The 15,096-nt window shown below is 44.4% G+C and overlaps 1 pseudogene across 1 annotated transcript; it reads left to right on the top strand.

The window, feature by feature from the left end:
• The first annotated feature begins 5,107 nt into the window (after positions 1-5,107).
• On the top strand, positions 5,108-7,398 carry LOC145879949 (Ig kappa-b4 chain C region pseudogene; annotated as a pseudogene). Its single transcript, XR_014392826.1, has 3 exons — positions 5,108-5,117; positions 5,287-5,403; positions 6,816-7,398. The product of XR_014392826.1 is annotated as an Ig kappa-b4 chain C region pseudogene (transcript).
• Positions 7,399-15,096: the final 7,698 nt, after the last annotated feature.

Below are 15,096 nucleotides of genomic sequence, written 5' to 3' on the forward strand. Positions count from 1 at the left end.
GGCGGATTGCATCCAATTTAAAGGTGTATACACTGCCACCTACTGTACTAAAAGGTATGGCCAGTCACGGCCTACAGTATCTACATTAAATTATCTTCATTATTCCTGTTCCTAAAAGGATAAACTTACACACCAACTAACCCTACACTTATATACCACTCTTTAATACAAATAAAATCACCTCCCCATTAGCCTCTCTGGGCTAGGCGGGACGAATTCGTCCCACCTACGCAACAGCCAGTCTAATCCAGTGGCGCGATTTTCAAATACCTTAGAAATGCTATTACTTCAATTTCTCAAACATATGACTATTTTACAGCTATTTAAAGACAAGACTCTCGTTAATCTAACCACACTGTCCGATTTCAAAAAGGCTTTACAACGAAAGCAAAACATTAGATTATGTCAGCAGAGTACCCAGCCAGAAATAATCAGACACCCATTTTTCAAGCTAGCATATAATGTCACAAAAACCCAAACCACAGCTAAATGCAGCACTAACCTTTGATGATCTTCATCAGATGACAACCCTAGGACATTATGTTATACAATACATGCATGTTTTGTTCAATCAAGTTCATATTTATATAAAAAACCAGCTTTTTACATTGGCATGTGACGTTCAGAACTAACTTCTGGGGAATTTACTAACAATTTACTAAATTACTCACAATAAACGTTCACAAAAAGAACAACAATTATTTTAAGAATTATAGATACAGAACTCCTCTATGCACTCGATATGTCCGATTTTAAAATAGCTTTTTGGTGAAAGCACATTTTGCAATATTCTAAGTACATAGCCCAGCCATCACGGGCTAGCTATTTAGACACCCGGCAAGTTTAGCCTTCACCAAAATCAAATTTACTATTACAAAAGTTTGATTACCTTTTGTTGTCTTCGTCAGAATGCACTCCCAGGACTGCTACTTCAATAACAAATGTTGGTTTGGTCCAAAATAATCCATCGTTATATCCGAATAGCGGCGTTTTGTTCGTGCGTTCCAGACACTATCCGAATGGTAAATAAGGGTCGCGCACATGGCGCAATTCGTGACAAAAAAAATCTAAATATTCCATTACCGTACTTTGAAGCATGTCAACCGCTGTTTAAAATCCATTTTTATGCAATTTTTCTCATAAAAAAGCGATAATATTCCGACCGGGAATATCCTTTTAGGTAAACAGACAAACGAAAAGAAAGCTTTCGGTCGACGCGGGCACGAGCCTGAGTCTCACAGTACTGTAGCCAGCCACTACCCAAACGCGCTACTTTGTTTCAGCCAGAGCCTGCAAAGCCACGATTCAGCTTTTTGCCGCCTTCTGAGAGACCATGTGAGACGTAGGAAGTGTCACGTTATAGCAGAGATCCTTTGTAATTGATAGAGATGGAAAAGAAGTTCAAGAAATGGTCAGACAGTGTACTTCCTGTACAGAATCTTCTCAGGTTTTGACCTGCCATTTGAGTTCTGTTATACTCACAGACACCATTCAAACAGTTTTAGAAACTTTAGGGTGTTTTCTATCCAAAGCCAATAATTATATGCATATTCTAGTTACTGGGCAGGAGTAGTAACCAGATTAAATCGGGTACGTTTTTTATCCAGCCGTGTCAATACTGCCCCCTAGCCCTAACAGGTTAACTCTTCTGCAGTAAAAAAATTTACACCCAGGTAGTTCTCTTCAGCTACCACCTACACATTTAAACCCACTACCCCATTCCACTACTTTGACCCTATCTGCTCCTGCACCATGCCAACGACCTGGGAGGACGGGATACCACCACTCAACACACCCTGTAACTCTGCTGAAGTCTAATCTCATATACCCAAATACTTCTCTGCAGCTGCCACGACAACATCTAATCTCTGTGATTTACCTACCATCCCGTGGTACAGTTGATAACCATTGCTATGAACTCTAAGAAGACAACCTTACTGAAGCATAACTCACTCGTTACTCTATCCCTCTGTGCTGGCACAAATCTACTACTCACTGTGATCCTCGCAGGATCCCTGACCCTTGACTCATCCTCCTCCACTTCCTTCACTGCCTCAGCATATGACACCCTCTGCACTACTCTGGCTATGGCCACTTCAACCTGCATCTCTCGTACCGGACACTTCAGACCTCCAGCAGCATGAGTACCCCTACAGTTGACACACGCAACTTTATCCACCGAAACTACACAATCCTCTGTCCCATGCCCTCCTGCACACTTCCCACATCTTGGAATCTCCCTCCCACACACTGCTGCAACATCACCATAAACTTTGCACCTGAAACAGTGCAGTGGATTCTGCATAAAAGCTCTGACAGGATAACTAATATATCCTTACATGTCTGGCTCAAAAAAAAGGACTGACAATGACTCCTCTGTTTCACCACGCTCACCAACGGGTCTGCGTCGCACCAAACGGCGGGCGTCACAAACACCAGGAATTTTCAGCTTCAATCGCTACATTCACACTTAATGCTACCCTAGAAATCAGCCCTTTCAATGGTGCCCTGTTTTTAAACGCAAAGGAAGAAACAGATCTTGGCCCAAGTTGAGTGATATGGAGTGCCCCTCTGATCAGAAGAAACAAACAAATATCCACAAGTCCACTACAGGTTACCTTCACTAATTCAATTACCCCCAACTCCTTTCTGTCCCACCATGAAACCACAACTGGTTCCGCCAAAAGGCAAGGGTCCACATTCTCAAAAAATGTCACTCTTATTGGTCCAGATTGTCCTTCATCATGTCTGACGCCATTCTTCCTCAACACACATCTTCCGACTACACTCGGCTCTTCTCCTTCCTCCTCACTGTCCACAATCACATCTATCTGTTCAATGTAAATCTCAGTTTCATTCCCACAGCATTCAGTCTAGCAGATGAACAGTTTCACTGCCTGAAATACCCTGGACTGGGCCAGATGTGAGGGAGTGACTGGTTTGAACCTCTATGGTGGATTCAGGGAGGGAGACATAACAGATATGCCATCATGTAATTGATGACAGATAATATGTCTGTTTGAGCCCAGCGTCATGTCTCATTCACAGATCTTACAGTCAGTAACCTGCTCATCAAAACAGTTAATATTATGCTAGATGATCACATCAATATTTGGTTGTGAGGTTCATATGGGGATTGTATCTAATGGTGCTGATGCTGATGTAACATCACTTTCTTTTTCTTTACTTCTCTACATGGTATTGTGGGTATTTAAGCACTTCAAATAACTTTTGGAGGTCCACTACAATGATGATGATGATGATGATGAGTAACATGTGATCTGAGTGATGCTTTCTAAACATATTCAAAGTTGACTTCACTAACCAGTGTTCCATGTCACTGTCTCTTGTACGACAGAATATCAGGTTGTTTTAGTGGGTTATGATCATGTTATATGATCTCAGTAAATATTGTTGAATCTTAGCATGAAATTCACTACCTGACTGAGGGACCTAACAGAGACTGGGATATTTATTCTGAAGTAATCTGAGACATTATTTCACATAGATTGAGTCCGTTCAATTTAGTGTCTGAAATGTTAATAAAATGTTTTTTAGCCATAGCAAAAGGGACGGACTATTTATGTCGTCTGGACCTATAGGTGTCACTTCAGGAATTCTTTAAAGGTGGATACGTTTACATTATAGTCAGCATCACTGATATATTTAGCTCAGTGTATTTTAGTTCAGTGAGTGTTCCATGTCACTGTCTCTTCCCCCTCAGCACCTGCAGTAGGTCCCAGCTGTAGCAGTACAGTCACTGTGCAGTCTGACTGAGGGAGGTTTTTGTACGGCTCTGTATCACCGTGTGAACACATTACCACTGTGGTAACTCTGACAGTAGTAATCTCCTGCATCTTCAGCCTGGACTCCACTGATGGTCAGAGTGAAGTCACTCCCAGATCCACTGCCACTGAATCTAGATGGAGTCCCAGACTGAAGTGTTGTAGCACGGTAAATAAGGAGTTTAGGAGCTCCTCCAGGTTTCTGTTGATACCAGGCTAAAACGTCATTGTTGTAAACATTACTGCTGGTTTTACAGTTCAGAGAGACTGTCTGTCCTGGGAGAACAGCTTTCACTGTAGGAGTCTGAGTCACAGTGTACTGTCCTCTGGATTCTGAAACAGAGATTAAAAACATTTATATGAGTGAAATATTACATATAGTAATGAATCATTCTGAATAGAAATAGTAACATTGATATACATGTCTACGGTGTAGATTTATTTCATTTTCAACAAAACATTCTGAAAATTGTAACCTTCAAAGCAGATAAGTGTCCAGATGAATATGGTGAATAAAGTAATGGTTGTTGTGGGTTCTGTTGTCATGAAGAACAGCTCTCAGTCATGAAGTGGTAAACTCACTGGGATATAAATGCTCTTAGAGCAGCAGGGAAGATGCATCATGCAAATTAATGTTTCAAATCTATTTCAGGTTCCAAGTAGTATCCCATCAGAATATATTTTGGCTTGGTTGAGCTTTCTTTTATAATACTTAGGTGGGTGCTTAAATTTGTCCTATTTCTCACACATACATGTGTGTTTTATGCCCATGTGTGAATTGGAAATGTGTTTTTTGCATATTCCAACTCCCCTTGAGTCATCCTTGGAGAGTAGGTTTGAGACCAGGGTCTGCCAGTGCCTTGCTCAAAGGTACATCAACATATTTTTCACCTTGTCGACCCGGATATTCAAAATCGTGACCTTTCAGTTACTGGCCCAACACTCTAACCGCTAGCTACCTACTGCCCCTTTTACAACATCAAACAGCAACTGTTTACTTGGATAACTAATGTATGGCAACTTTTATGTCACACCACCATTATATTTTGATTCTGATGATGATCAGATATAATGAACTGTCTGTTCACTCATACTTGGTCTCTGATGTAAGTTCCTCTAATCAGTTAGTGAACACTTCTCTAAACTAAAGCTGGTAGGATTCCTCTGGTAGTGTTGTCTGTCCTCTGTGACTTTACCACCACTGTTAAATCTGAGATCAACATGTTTAATAAAGGAATATACAACATGGATCACTATCACTACTGCTGCTGCTGTTGTCTTTCATATGGACAATATGGAGGAATACTAGCAACACTGATCTAATGCTGGACTGTACCTCCAGACTAGGAGAACACCTGATACACAGAGGAAGGAAAAAGGACTAATATCTGGATTTAAGATACAATTCATATTTTTATTACCTAGAAACAGCTTATATGAAGTGTTTGTTCTACCTGTAAGATGTTAAAGTGTGTTAGTGTTGATTATGATTCTGTATGAGTGATCTTCACTGTAACAGCTGCAGCATCACAACACAGAGAGGTTTTTGTACCAGCAGTAATATGGATTGTATCACTGTGGAGGACTTTTGGTAGTGGCACCAGACTTGATGTTGGAAGTAAGTAAAGAACACATTTTATTCACCTTTCGATGTCTTGTTTATTATAAATTTTGCCTCGATACTGAGGATTTAAAAAAAAACTTTTTACATGATTTTGGGAAAAAATACACAAGGCCTACACAAACTATGGCCAGTTAAAATATTAGTATTATAAATAAGTATGTTACTACATCTAATCAAATTTGACCTGCCCTTCAACTATGAGAGTGATTAGTTTACATTTTAGATTAGTTGTATGAATAAAACATACTGCACCTTGTAGGAAATGTAGAGCAAACAGAAAGTTTTGCAAAAACCTTGGGGAAAAAAACAAAAAACACTTTATTTCAAATGAACAAAATAAAATAATCTTTGGCAAGTATTCATAACATAGCATAGTTAATGATTTGAACCACAGTCTAAAGAAATTCAGCTTCCCCAATGGTCAGGAGGTTTTTGTACCAGCAGTAATATGGATTGTATCACTGTGGTGCACTTTTGGTAGCGGCACCAGACTTGATGTTGGAAGTAAGTAACACGCTCTTTGATATTTCTTTCTGATAATTGTGGGGGGTATTTTACTTTCTTAATCTCTGTCTCTATGAAAATATTGTGATTTTACATTTTTTACTTTCTAAAAAATAGCGTTTTTTTCTATTACTTTTGACGAAGCATTCTTTCAAATGAAATGTTGTTTAACCAAAATGTTCACATGTAGGTGTTCATTTAAATGTGTGGCTTGGTTGATTGCAGAGTATTATTTTGTTATGATAACTATTTAATAATATTGAATATAGTTGTTCATTGTGTATTACTGTTTGCGTGCGATTTCAGATCTTTCAATCTCAAATATCTTTGGTAAATTTAGCTTTTGACTGAGCCTTATTTAAAATTTATTGAATCAAAATGATAAATTGTAGGTTTATTTGTATATCTGATTTGTATACTTGCAGACTATAACTCCTAATTCTGGTAAATAACTATTTAATAGTATTGCATATAATATTCATCATTGTTGCATTGTATTCATGGTAGACTTCACTGTTAGTGTGAAGACAAAGGGTCTCAGTTATGGTTGTAACTGACTTCATAATCCAACATGCTTGATATGTGATGAAAATACTATGAATATGACTAGGTTATTCTGATCAGATCCATTCCTAAACAATATCTGTATAACATGTATACCTGACACCATATGACTAGTAACTCTAGTTATTTAACCACTTTATACTTGTTTGGTTCATAAATCTGCTGTATCATATTACTTTAGTGTTTTCTACACATCTTTTAAACAATCTAACTTCTACATTCAATTTTCGAGGGCATTTCCACTTCACTTTATTTTGATGTGTACTTTGCTGAAGATAATCTCTTACTGTAGCTGTACTTGATGTAGTTACTTAGTTGATGTGTTCTGTTTGTTCCAGGTAACAGTGCCCCCACCCTCACCGTCCTGCCCCCCTCTAGTGAGGAACTGTCCAGTACAACAACAGCCACACTGACGTGTCTGGCCAACAAGGGCTTCCCCTCAGACTGGACCTTGAGCTGGAAAGTGGACGGGACCAGCCAGAAGCAGGAGGCCAATCCTGGGGTTCTGGAGAAGGATGGCCTATACAGCTGGAGCAGCACCCTGACTCTCACTGGCCAGGAGTGGACCAAGGCAGGAGAGGTGATCTGTGAAGCCCAGCAGAAATCCCAGACTCCAGTCACCAAGACCTTGAGGAGGGCTGACTGTTCTGGGTAGGACCCCTCAGTCACACACCCCTGTGGAGAGAGGCTGCTGGTTCCTCTGCTTTGACTCTGTTCTGAGATCAGATGTTCTCTGTCTTATTGATCACTGACATGTAGACTAACAGGGGGCTTTGCTTGAGTTCATGTATCAATCCTCTCTGTAGACTGAGGTTGTATCAGTGTTAGATGTGATGTGTTCTGTTTTATTACTATTAGATACTGTAGGAATGTTTGCTTTGATGAACTGATGAAAATAAAGATTTCCCTTTGGAACAAATATTTTCGTTGTCTCTTTGAATAATTAGACTTTAGTGGTAAATGTTGAATGGTATAGACATATATTAATAAAGCCTGATTCACAGTTTATTTTAAAACTATCAGACCTAAATGTCATTGCGTAGTTATTTATGTTCTAACTGCGTTGTGATCAACCAGTAGTTCATAGTAAGGGATGGATCGAAATGTACCGAATGGGTACCTGGTGGAAAATGGGTTCATGCTTTTTCAATTTAACTCAAGGGGATGATTTAGTATTTCGTTTTTCAATTTAGTCCAGGGGAGGGTCATGTAATTTGCATTTCATGAAATGTGTGTATTTCTCAGTGTTTTAAAATTAGTTGCTTATTATGCTATACAGTATATCGATGTGTGTCCGATGCCACCCCTCATAATCAAGTGCGCCTATAGGCTATTTAGTGTGGTCTCAATCAAATGATCCCTAGCCTAGAGGCTACAGGCTACGAAGTGTATGCTCAGAGAAGCACCACGCAAGTTATATTTCTATGATAGCTGTTAGGATGGTGTAAATAAAACTAGGCTGCACTACACATCGCAATGGATATTTCAAACCTGAGCCCCGGCCTTCTCTACGCTTGCAAAAACGTTTCTGTGTGCTGCCTCACCAATGGCTGTGCTGTGTAGGCCTATGGTTACAGTTCAGGAGGAGAGTCAAAGGGTTCTTCTGAAAGCCTGGTCAGTGGTATAAAGTACTTAAGTAAAAATACTTTAAAGTACTACTTCAGTTTTTTTGGTATCTGTACTTTACTTTACTATTTATATTTATGGCAACTTACTTCACTACATTCCTAAAGAAAATAATGTCATTTTCCCTGACACAAAAAGTACTCCAATTCACACACTTATCAAAAGAACATCTCTTGTCATCCTACTGCCTCTGACCAGGCGGGTCAAAAAAGAAATAAGTAAAAGTGAAAGTCACCCAGTAAAATATTATATTGCGTGCAGACTAGCCTATAGCCTATGTTCTGTTCAGTTTGAGAAAGACAGCGCAAAGATGAGAAGGAGGACTGGAAGTTAACTTTGATTTTATTAAAAAACATGTTTCTTGCCCATGATGTAGGCTATTCATAAGAGTTATTGACCTCACAATAGTCCACATTCAAGACATTTACATTGTGCTGAAACTTGAAGCAGCAGCCGCGACACAATTAGTCAGACAGCTCATGGTGCTGAAAGTAGGGCAAATTCAAGTAGGCGTAATTCATTTCAATGTCTTCATTTTAGTAAGTCTTCACTAACAACAAGAGGGCTTTGTGTTGATGCCTATTTCTTCCTATTTAATAAATAAGAGGTAGAGCTATCCGTTTGACCAGCGAAATTAGGCTACAGGCTGCAATATCCATAGATTTGTCAGTCAATTCCTCAACCCACCATGCACACTTTAAAATAGCCTACAATCTTAGAATTTATTTCTCCCAAAAGGGTTATTCTGCTATACCCATAGGATAACCCTTTTTGGTTTCATGTAGAACCTTCTGTGGAAATGAGTTTACAAAAGGGTTCTACCTAGAACCAAAAAGGGTTCTTCAAAAGGTTATCCTATGGGGACAGCCGAAGAACCCTTTACAGGTTCTAGATAGCATATTGTTTCTAAGAGTGTTGTCTACCTCATGTCAGTGAAGAGCTATTAAGTTAAGACCCAGACTGGAATTGAGGGGGCATGAGAGGGTATTCCATATGCCTACCTTTTATTAAAGTAAATGGCAAAAAGCACAGGCCTACCAATTGTTAGTTTAAGTTTTGATGAAAATAAAACATCTATAAAGTGATCTATGACAGCTCTTTGGTCAGCGATGCTTTATGCTAGAAACAAGCTGAGAAATTGACTGCTTGGGAAGTAATCCAATTCTGTCACTATCAATTGATTAAACTATTAACATTCTGTTGTAACGGCTGTCTATGGAAGAAGTGGACCAAAATGCGGCGGAGTTAGGGTTCGTCATATTTAATGTCACGAACACTATGCATTTACAAAAACAACAAAAACTGACAGCCAACACAGTCCTGTCAGGTGCAACCACATTGACAAGCACAATTACCCACCCCACACAACGGAAACGTAGGCAACTTATGTGTGACTCCCAATCAACCACAACCCTCTACAGCTGTGCTTGATTGGAAGTCACACGGCCAAAATTAAATGAAACAATAAAACACTCACTCCCTTCTGCCACATCCTGACCCAACTACACCCTCTACTGGTCAGGACGTGACAGTACCCCCCCCCTCAAGGTGCAGACCCCGGGATGCACCTAAAAAAAGGAAAAAAAAAAAAAATCCCCAACAAAAAAGGAACACCTAAACAATAAGGGAGGGAAGGGAGGGTGGCTGCTGTCACCGACGGCACTGTGCTACACCCTCCCTCCCCAACCCACCTATCCTGGAGGTGGCTCAGGTGCAGGACGTGGACCTCGCTCCACCTTCGGCGTCGCCCACTCTGTTGGCGCCGATCGCTGCGCCGAGCAGACGGGCCACTCGGGCTGACCCTGGCAGACGGACCACTCTGGCTGGGTCGGAAGGCATGCGGGCCACTCGGGCTGGGCCGGAAGGCATGCGGGCCACTCGGGCTGGGCCGGAAGGCATGCGGGCCACTCGGGCTGGGCCGGAGGGCATGCGGGCCACTCGGGCTGGGCCGGAGGGCAGGAGGGCCACTCGGGCTGGGCCGGAGGGCAGGAGGGCCACTCGGGCTGGGCCGGAGGGCAGGAGGGCCACTCGGGCTGGGCCGGAGGGCAGGAGGGCCACTCGGGCTGGGCCGGAAGGCATGCGGGCCACTCGGGCTGGGCCGGAAGGCATGCGGGCCACTCGGGCTGGGCCGGAAGGCATGCGGGCCACTCGGGCTGACCCTGGCAGACGGACCACTCTGGCTGGGTCGGAAGGCATGCGGGCCACTCTGGCTGGGCCGGAAGGCATGCGGGCCACTCGGGCTGGGCCGGAAGGCATGCGGGCCACTCGGGCTGGGCCGGAAGGCATGCGGGCCACTCGGGCTGGGCCGGAAGGCATGCGGGCCACTCGGGCTGGGCCGGAGGGCATGCGGGCCACTCGGGCTGGGCCGGAGGGCAGGAGGGCCACTCGGGCTGGGCCGGAGGGCAGGAGGGCCACTCGGGCTGGGCCGGAGGGCAGGAGGGCCACTCGGGCTGGGCCGGAGGGCAGGCGGGCCACTCGGGCTGGGCCGGAGGGCATGCGGGCCACTCGGGCTGGGCCGGAAGGCATGCGGGCCACTCGGGCTGGGCCGGAAGGCATGCGGGCCACTCGGGCTGGGCCGGAAGGCATGCGGGCCACTCGGGCTGGGCCGGAAGGCAGGAGGACCACTCGGGCTGATCCTGACAGGCCGGGCACCCTGGCAGATCCGGGCAGTCCGGCCACTCTGGCAGAACAGGGCAGTCCGGCCACTCTGGCAGAACAGGGCAGTCCGGCCACTCTGGCAGAACAGGGCAGTCCGGCCACTCTGGCAGAACAGGGCAGTCCGGCCACTCTGGCAGAACAGGGCAGTCCGGCCACTCTGGCAGAACAGGGCAGTCCGGCCACTCTGGCAGAACAGGGCAGTCCGGCCACTGTTGACTGGCGGGCAGCTCCGACTCAGGATTCACCAGGCTGGGGAGACATAACGGAGGCCTGGCTCTGGGCGCAGGCCCTGGACTCACCAGTCTGGGAAGGCCCGCTGGAGGCCTGGTTTGAGGAGGTGGCACAGGAGAGACCAGGGTGGAGAGACCCACTGGAGGACCGGTCCGTGGAGGAGACACGGGCTTGACCAGGATAGGGAGATCCACTGGAGGACTGGTCCGTTGAGGAGACACGGGCTTGACCAGGATTGGGAGACCCACTGGAGGACTGGTCTGTGGAGGAGACACGGGTTTGACCAGGATAGGGAGACCCACTGGAGGACTGGTCCGTGGAGGAGACACGGGCTTGACCAGGATAGGGAGACCCACTGGAGGACTGGTCCGTGGAGGAGGCACGGGCTTGACCAGGATGGGAAGACATGCAGGAGGCTTGGTTCTGGGCGTAGGTACAGGATGTGCAGGGCTGGGAAGACATGCAGGAGGCCTGTTTCTGGGCGCAGGCACAGTCTTTACCAGACAACCAGCACGCACCTCAGGACAAGTATGGAGAGCTGCCTCAGGTGACATCATACCCACGACACGCTCATTAGGGCGAATGCCGTACTTTATGCACCACACTAGCAGCTCTCTCATCTCTCTCTCTCCTAATTTTCCCATTAACCCCGTCACAGTCTCTGTCTCATAACCCTCGCTCACCTCCAATGTCATCCCGACTGACTCTGGTTCCGACCTCAGCTCCACCGACTGTCCCGTGTGCCCCCCCAAAAAAAATTCTTGGGGCTGCCTCTCGCGCTCGTTGCGCTCTCTCTCCTCGTAGTATCGCCTCACAGCTCTCGCCGCTTCAATCTCCCACTGCGGGAGGCGATAATCCCCAGCCTGAGTCCATGGTCCCTCTCCGTCCAGGATCTGTTCCCACGTCCATTTGTCCATAACGCAGTAGTCCTGCTGCTCCTTCCTCTTCCGCCGCTTGGTCCTGGTTTGGTGGGTAATTGTGTAACGGCTGTCTATGGAAGAAGTGGACCAAAATGCGGCGGAGTTAGGGTTCGTCATATTTAATGTCACGAACACTATGCATTTACAAAAACAACAAAAACTGACAGCCAACACAGTCCTGTCAGGTGCAACCACATTGACAAGCACAATTACCCACCCCACACAACGGAAACGTAGGCAACTTATGTGTGACTCCCAATCAACCACAACCCTCTACAGCTGTGCTTGATTGGAAGTCACACGGCCAAAATTAAATGAAACAATAAAACACTCACTCCCTTCTGCCACGTCCTGACCCAACTACACCCTCTACTGGTCAGGACGTGACATCTGTACATTAGAAGATGTTTAAACTCAGACAGCTTTTAGGGAAACACTTGTAACCTTCCTTCATTGAGTTAAGCCATGGAAGAATAGTAGCCAGCAGTTAAAGCTTACATTTTACTGTGTCGGAAGGCCTACTCAGTCTGGGATGGAAAGGCTAACTTTTGAATGTACCGTGCTCAGATTTCTAATTACATATAACATTGAATTATTTGCATTACAGGGACAGTTTTGTTGCAAACAAGATGTGATTTGGCATAGAGAAACATGATAAGATGCACACATAAGAATATCTCTCTGTCCATTTATAGCCTGTAATTTAGGTCATTTGTATGGTTTTAAAAAATCATTCTGCTAATATGTAAAATGATGTAGAATTGCATGAATGTTTTTTAAAAGGGAGTTTTTTCTCTGACCCGCAAATACCATGCAATGCTTTTATTATAAAGGAGATCTTTCCACCCCTACTCTTGTCCACAACCTTCTGGCCTTCAGCCCTGTGCATTATCAACATTCCTGCATTGCCATGGAGGTCTGATGCTTACAGGGCGAAGACCACTTTATAAAACTGCATATCTAAAGCTCTGGTCTGTTCAAGAAATGAGGGTAAACGGTAGGCATGTTCCCTGCTATCCACTTTATGTTTTAATTATTCTTTTGGGTAAAGGGGAGGATCACTTGTTTAATTTTCAAACGTTCAGGGAGGGCCATCCATTTTCGTTTAAGAGACATCCGATTTTCTCCATGTAAGCATAACTTTCCCTCCTTAACACAAGATAATAAGAACATTTTCACAGATTAACAGGTGAGGTCTAGCAACATGTAGTAGATCATAGTCCTTGTTCAGTTTTTGACCCAGTTGACTTCTAGACTTTTACAGACAGCTAATACTATTGAATATTTGATTTATATCTTGGACTCTTACCAATGTGATGATCACACCTGCATTAAGCTACATTTGTTTGAAAAGTTGTCCACATAACATTAAAAGTATCACATCTTCACGATAGTCATAGAGTCTTCTCTACCTCCAACCCTCTGGGAACAGAGTGAACATCTGGTGACAGTGCTGCTCTATTCTGGAACAAGCAGAACCACCCAGCCCTGTCTATGTAAATCTCAGTTTTACTCCCCACAGCTACCAGTTGAACAGTTTCACTGCCTGAAATACCCTGGACTGGCCAGATGTGAGGGAGTGGACTGGTTTTAACCTCTATAGTGGATTCAGGGAGGACGACATAACAGATATCCCACCATATTAATGACAGATAAAATGGGTATTATAGTTTATGTAAACTCAGCAAAAAAAGAAACGTCCCTTTTTCAGGACCCTGACTTTCAAAGATAATTTGTAAAAATGCAAATAACTTCACAGATCTTCATTGTAAAGGGTTTAAACACTGTTTCCCATGCTTGTTCAATGAACCATAAACAATTAATGAACATGCACCTGTGGAATGGCCGTTAAGACACTAACAGCTTACAGACGGTATGCAATTAAGGTCACAGTTATGAAAACTTAGGACACTAAAGAGGCCTTTCTACTGACTCTGAAAAACACCAAAAGAAAGATGCCCATGGTCCCTGCTCATCTACGTGAACGTGTCTTAGGCATGCTGCAAATAGGCATGAGGATGTTGCCAGGGCAATAAATTGCGATGTCCGAACTGTGAGATGCCTAAGACAGCGCTACAGGGAGACAGGACGGACAGCTGATCGTCCTCGCAGTGGCAGACCACATGTAACAACACCTGCACAGGATCGGTACATCCGAACATCACACCTGTGGGGCAACAACAACTGCACGAGTTACACTAGGAAAGCAAAATCCCTCCATCAGTGCTCAGACTGTCCACAATAGACTGAGAGAGGCTGGACTGAGGGCTTATAGGCCTGTTGTAAGGCAGGTCCTCACCAGACATCACCGGCAACAATGTCGCCTATGGGCACAAACCCACCGTCGCTGGACCAGACAGGACTGGCAAAAAGTGTTCTTCAATAATGAGTCACGGTTTTCTATCACCAGGGGTGATGGTCGGATTCGCGTTTATCGTCGAAGGAATGAGCGTTACACCGAGGCTTGTACTCTGGAGCGGGATCGATTTGGAGGTGGAGGGTCCGTCATGGTCTGGGGCGGTGTGTCACAGCATCATCGGACTGAGCTTGTTGTCATTGCAGGCAATCTCAACTCTGTGCGTTACAGGGAAGACATCCTCCTCCCTCATGTGGTACCCTTCCTGCAGGCTCATCCTGACATGATCCTTCAGCATGACAATGCCACCAGCCATACTGCTCGTTCTGTGCGTGATTTCCTGCAAGACAGGAATGTCAGTGTTCTGCCACGGCCAGCGAAGAGCCTGGATCTCAATCCCATTAAGCATGTCTGGGACCTGTTGGATCGGAGGGTGAGGGCTAGGGCCATTCCCCCCAGAAATGTCCGGGAACTTGCAGGTGCCTTGGTGGAAGAGTGGGGTAACATCTCACAGCAAGAACTGGCAAATCTGGTGCAGTCCATGAGGATGAGATGCACTGCAGAACTTAATGCTGCTGGTGGCCACACCAGATGCTGACTGTTATTTTTGATTTTGAACCGCCCTTTGATCATTATTCCATTTCTTTTAGTCACATGTCTGTGGAACTTGTTCAGTTTACGTCTCAGTTGTTGAATCTTGTTATGTTCATACAAATATTTACACATGTTAAGTTTGCTGAAAATAAATGCATTTGACAGTGAGAGGACGTTTCTTTTTTTGCTTTTAGATACTGTATGTAGTGTAAATGTGTCTTATGTTTGAGCGCA

Source organism: Salmo salar, chromosome 07, assembly GCF_965601325.2.
Source record: "Salmo salar chromosome 07, fSalSal1, whole genome shotgun sequence".
NCBI lineage: Eukaryota > Metazoa > Chordata > Actinopteri > Salmoniformes > Salmonidae > Salmo > Salmo salar.